This window comes from Rattus norvegicus, chromosome Y (genome assembly GCF_021556685.1).
Source record: "Rattus norvegicus strain SHRSP/BbbUtx chromosome Y, alternate assembly SHRSP_T2T, whole genome shotgun sequence".
Classification (NCBI taxonomy): domain Eukaryota; kingdom Metazoa; phylum Chordata; class Mammalia; order Rodentia; family Muridae; genus Rattus; species Rattus norvegicus.
Genome location: NC_141555.1, coordinates 76,534,103 through 76,540,426, shown reverse-complemented (window position 1 = coordinate 76,540,426; position 6,324 = coordinate 76,534,103). Strand labels below are relative to the sequence as shown.

The 6,324-nt window shown below is 44.0% G+C and overlaps 1 pseudogene; it reads left to right on the top strand.

The window, feature by feature from the left end:
- The first annotated feature begins 5,208 nt into the window (after positions 1 to 5,208).
- On the top strand, positions 5,209 to 5,899 carry LOC147998113 (Y-linked testis-specific protein 1-like; annotated as a pseudogene).
- The last annotated feature ends 425 nt before the right edge of the window (positions 5,900 to 6,324 follow it).

The following is a 6,324-nucleotide window of genomic DNA, read 5'->3' as shown; positions in this document are numbered from 1 at the left end:
CTGTGGGTACAGTGGCTGTTTATCCTTCATAAACTTATGGTGGTGTTTTGGTTTTTCTGGATTTGCCTGATTGAATAAAAGGGATTTACCTCCAGTCCATACCAACAGGCATATTTTAGAGGAGTCAACAAGAGTGGTTCTCAACCGTCCTAACATAACCTTTTCATACAGCTCCACCAACTGCAAAATTATTTCATTGCTACTTCATAACTTTAATTTTGCTGTAGTAATGAATTGTGATGTAAATGTCTGGAATTCAGGATATATGATATGTGACTCCTGTGCAAGGGCCATTTGAGCTCCCAAAGGGGTCTCAATCCAAGGGTTAAGAACCACTGATCTGGACATGGTGGGAGGCCTTTACCGAAGTAGATGGGTTGCCCAGTGTTGCTGGGGAGGAGTCTCCATCTCTGGAAGGCAAAGGATCTTCCAAGGTCAGGCTTTTTCCTGGGTCCCTCTGGAATAGTGGACACACCCTTGATGGTTACTGATGGATCAACTGAGTCCAGGCAGTTTTCTTTACATCCTCGAAGATGAGGATTATAAAAAGGGTTCTGCTAGCCAAAAGCAGTGGCTGAAGCTATCCCTGGCGATCTTTCCCTTACCTAATGGCTCCTTGTCCACACAAGGCAAACAGTAGATGTCTGAGTCCCTCCCAAGCTGCACCTTTCCAATCTACACTCTTCCTCTGTGCTGTTTCTTTCATGAAGAGCACACACGCTAACCCTGAACCCATCTTGTCCTCAGTCAGCACTAACAACCTTGTCCTCTCTGCCAGCTTCACTTTCCCATATGACGCGGCTGCTCACAATTCTGAGACATGTTCATGCTTCTATGGACAAACAGAATGGCACCAATTGCCTAGTCTATAATGACACAGATTCTGTATGATTCTGATTCAGAAGCCTGTAAATCCAAGATGAAGAGACCATCGGCAGAGGAAGGAGTTCTTGTGGGATGTTGTCACCGCAGAAGGGATTCAATGGGCTAGGAAGACAAGAGAGGGAGCCAAACTCCCTTTCATAATTTAACCTTTTACTACAATAGCATCATTAATGGATCTTTATTTGTAGGTCGCATCCCTCTTGACCTAATCAATTCTTCACAACTACGTTCCCACTGGGGATTAATCTTCAGAAAATTACTTTTGGGCAAACACATTCAAACCAGAGATGAGGTGAAAAATTGGATATCTGTAGTGGGGATGGGCATTATTCTTCCCACGTTGTGTACCTATAAGTTCTCTAACTACCTCCTTCCCCACGGTAGCCTCACTGAATGACGTGAATTCCAGGTGATTGATGAGGTAAAGACACCAAAGCTCATTTCTATATCCTGTCACCAGTATCAAGTTCGAAACAGCAAGAGCCACCTGTGGGAAGGAAAATATGAATAAACTTTATGCAATCTCTAAACTATGAACCCCCAATTTAATCAAAACATTGTTTTAGACTCAGTTCTCTTATATCGATGTGCTTTAAATGTACAAGTCAGTGGGCTTACTGGTGACTCCTTGTACATGTTTATACTGTACATTAGCCATCTTCATCCTCACAAATCACCTCCATTTCCACCTGCACACACACACACACACAAACACACACTCACACACACACACACACACACACACACACACACACCCTGCTGCTCCCCTTCCTCTTCCCAAATGCCCCCTTTCACTTAATATCCCTTATTAAAATCTAAATTCCGCAATCGTCTGTTTGAGTCTGGCTTGTTTCACTTAACATATTGTATTTTACACTCCATCCATTTTTCTGAGAACAAAACCCTTTGGTCTTAAACATAGATGAGAATCACATCAATGTATATGACATTTTTTAAGTCATTCTTCCAGTGATCAACAGCTAAGGTTTTTCCAATGGCTTGTCTATTACACACAGTGTGGCAATCAGAATGGATGTGCAGGGTTCCTTGTTTGTTTTTATTGTCAGTTTGACTCAACCTTGGAAGAAGGATCCTCAGCTGAAGAATTGCCTCCATCAGAGAGGCTTTTGGCCACATCTGTAAGGAATTTTTTTTGATGGTTGATGTGGAAATGTCTAGCCCACTGTGGGTACTGTCATCCCCTATGAAGGTGGCCCTGGGTTGTATGAGAAGGAGAGAAAGCTGAGTAGGTCATGGATAGCAATCCAGTACTCAGCATTTCTAAGTTGTCTCTGCTTCCTTTCCTGCCTCTAGAGTCCTGCCTGAGTTCCTGCCCCAACGTCGCTCAGTAATAGACGGGAGCCTAGAAGATAGAGTAAGACAAACTCTTTCCTCCTCAAGTTGACGGCTATGATGAGATTGTTCTTCTTGATGCCTACGTGCACTTCCCATTTTTGAAAGTTGTCTCTGTTTATTGTTCTTAGAAAGATGATATTGCATGTTTTCTCATGGGTTCTCTGTCTCTCACCATGTCGCTCTCTGTCTCTGTCTCTCACTGTATTTGTGTGTTAGAGTGTGTATATGTGTATGTTTGTGTGTGTGTATGTGTGTGTGTTTCTGTGTGTATGTATGTGTGTGTTTGTGTGTATGTATGTGTGTGTTTGTGTTTCTGTTAATGTATGAGTGTTTCTGTATGTGTGTTTGTGTGTGTGTGTGTGTGTGTGTGTGTGTGTGATTTCCAGACTTAAAAAAAAATTCCCCAAGGCTGCAAATCTCAGCAGGTGCCTAGAAAAGGGAGATGAAGGGGAGAAAAGGGGGAAAAATCATGTCATTTGAGTTAACCCAACATTGAGGTCAGCCACATAGTGGACCAACAGTCACATAATGGCAGAGGAGTCATAAGAGCAGAGAGAGAGGAAAACTCAAAGTGTGAAGGAAAATGTGCTTAAACTACGATAGAAGGTAGAAAAAGAAGACGGTGCACTTAGAAAAGTGGGCAGATTTTAAAAAGCTGCCATAAGTTATTAAGCTCTAAGTACATTTAAAAAAAATTATAATGTTAAAGTGGAAGGGAATTACTGGGAAGAGGGAAAAGAGGGTCAGAGTGTAGTGGGGACAGGGGAGGGTTCTGAAAAGAATCCTTTTGAAGATCTGAAGAACTATGTGACACAAACAATTAAAGTGCCCTGTAATTTACAGGTAAACTCCATACTTACCTGCATCCAGTATTCTGTCTACCCATATTTCAAAAATAAAATTACCTCATCTATTTCCTCCTGTTTTGCTGCATTTGATCTAATAAATTCCTTGTAACCAGAAGTGCTGGTAAATTTTAAAGACATTTAAAATATGACTGGTCGATATCGGGTTTGTCATCAGTTTATCCAGACTTGGAAGCAGGTCCAAGAGCTAATTTTTCCTCGCTCTTTGCAAATAATCCATAATTCATGATCGCCATTGACTTCAATACAAGGTATTTAATCCTGTCAAATTCCAGCTTTGTTTGAATAAAAATGGCCGTCCTCTAATTGTGGGTTTTGATAAAGCTAATTTTGGTGTGCTATCCAGTGGGCTGCCTCGGAGAGAGAGCCTAGCAATATTTCTGATACGGAGAATGACTTAAAGATAACCAAAGGAAAGATAGGAGCTGGGAAAATAACCACCAAGGATGTTGGTGACTCAGAAACCAAAGACTTTTTCAAAAAAAAAAAAAGCATGAAAAGAGCTACTTGGACAGACTGTGACTCGAGTCATCAGAATATGTGGGTGGGGACTTTACTTTGGGCCTCCAGGAGGCTACATGAGAAGCTAAAGCCTAGATGCTGGAAGTTTCTAAGCGTAACTAGGGAAGGAACTGGGCTGAGAGGGCTTCTATGACGCAAGCAGAGCCTGGATGATGTCACAGAGCACAAGGGCGGAGGTTGCGCATCTCTTCCACTTGGGGGCTCTAGACTCCCCTGAAGGTGGGTTCACTATTTTCGCAGCGGGGTGTGAAGGACAGTTCAGCTCCTGAACCCCACAATTACTCAACAGGCTTTTGGAGCCTGACCGGTTTCCGAAGACAGAATCTGGACGACTAGGACATTTTCTTTCGGTAAATACGTTTATGAAGATAACTGGGACCCTTGTAGTCCAGAAAGCTAAAAGTTTTCCCTCGTACAGCACGTAACCGTATGTTCTGATGTCTTCCACGTTTGAGAGCTAGGCGGATGATCTAGGCTAGTCAGTTTCCGGAGTTTATTATACTTTGCTAACAATATCTAATTCATAATTCTACTAAAATGCCAAAGCTCCTCTCTGTGCCTGTGCATTTTAGGAGATAATATTTCTTTGTTTGTTTGTTTGTTTGTTTGTTTGTTTGTTTGTTTGTTTTTGGGAGCTGAGGACCGAACCCAGGGCCCTGTGCTTGCTAGGCAAGTGCTCTACAATTGAGTTAAATCCCAACCCCAGGAGATATTATTTCTAAATGGCTGTTGTTGCCTACAAAAAAGACTCTTGTTGCGGTCGAAGATGCAACAGCGTCGCGGAATAAACCTGGGGCTGGGTAAGGATGCACAGTACAGAAAGCCAGTAGACTGGTGTGCTGTGTTTCTGGGCAGACACTTGTGGATGTTGCCACATAGCTCACAGTTAGAGGGTAGAAGAGGGGTGTGGCCACCCTTCTGGCTCCTTTGCTATCCTTTCTCTGTTCTGCTTGCTTAAAGTGGGGACAGGGATACTTAATCCCACACTGACCTAGCCATTCAAGGAGAGGATCTTCACCAGAGGCAAAGTGCCTCGGGCTGAAGAAATGTGTCTGAATATGTTACTCTGAGCTGTAGAGAACCATTTGTTCATTTCCCTTTGAACTTTAGATTTTGATTTTTGAGACAGTGTTTTTCTGTGGGTAGCTTTGGCTATCCTGGAACTAACTCTGTAGACCAGGCTGGCCTTGATCTCACAGAGGTCGGCCTCCTTCTGCCTCATGAGTGCTGGAATTAAAGGTGTGCTCCACCATTGCCCAGCCTTCCTACGAACTTCTGATTATGACAGAATTACATTCAGATGCTCAACCCTGTTTACCATCCCCTTCCTCACCTGCTCCAAAGTTCTTTTAGAAAAGAGCCTTGGTCCAGCGCCCTCCCCACCCCACCCCCATTGTTCTTGCAGGCACTCAGAGGCAACAGCATTGTGTCTGGTTTAAGCAGGTGAGCTCTTCAAACACAGGGCACGGGCAAGTATGAAGCCTGAACACAGAACGGTAGCCACAAGACAGTGGACCAGAGTGCCGTGGCCTACCGCACTAGGTCTACAGCCAAGAAGAAGAGGATGTCTCAGAGGAGTATGAGCACACCATCATTCCAGAAGCGGAGGAGGAGGAGGCCTTCTCCCCAGGCTCTGGGGAACATTGTGGGCTGCTGATTTTCTCATGGATGTAAGGTAGGTGATGAGCCCGTCACCCAGTGGAAGGCCATCGTTCTAGATCAACTGCCAACAAATCCCTCTCTGTATCTGGTCAAGTATGATGGAATTAACTGTGTCTATGGACAGGAACTTCACAGCGATGAGAGAATTTTAAAGCTTAAGGTCTTGCCTCACAAAGTAGTGTTTTCTCAAGTGAAAGACGCCCATCTCGCAAGAGCCATGGTTGGCCGAGCTGTGGAGCATAAATTTGAGGGCAAACATGGCTCTAAGAACAACTGGAGGGGGGGTGGTCCTAGCCCAGGTGCCGATCATGAAGGACTGGTTTTAAATCACCAAGAAGAAAGATCCAGTCCTATACATCTATCAGCTCCTGGACGATTACGCAGAAGGTAACCTCTGTATCATTCCAGAGACTCCTCCAGCAGAGGTGAAGTCAGACGTTTACAGCGACATCTTAACAGGTCAATGTGTGCAGTTCACCAGAAGCGACAGGTCCAAAAAGATCGGCAAAGTCATTTACCAAGTTCCAGCCACGCCTTCCGTGTACTTGATCATGTTTGATGGTGACGTCCACATCTACGTCTATAATGTGTTGGATAAGATCTGTTAAGGTGAAATTCACAATGTGAGGGGAAAATAGATGGGGAATTTATAGGATTGGGGGGAAAATGTTTGTTTTTCTGTGTTTCAGATACCCAAGGGCCTTTGACAACCCCAGTATCATTTCCAGTGGAATTTGGTTTTGCTCTAAAAATTAAAATGTGCGATGTGACGTGTTGTGTGTGCACACTTTGGTGGAGGAGACGGGCTGTGGTGGATGGAACATGGAGAGGAATCCGGAAAGGTCAAATCTGTGAACAGTGAGTCTGATTTCCCGTAGGCTAAAACAAACAGGACTGAGCTGGTCTGGTATATAGGGAGAGAAAAGAACTGGAGATGAGGCTTAGAGGAGCAGGGATGGCACGGGAAAAAAAAGATGGATGTTTAGGAAGCAGTGGAGAGGGGCCAGAAATAGATAGACTCTCTGAGGTGAAG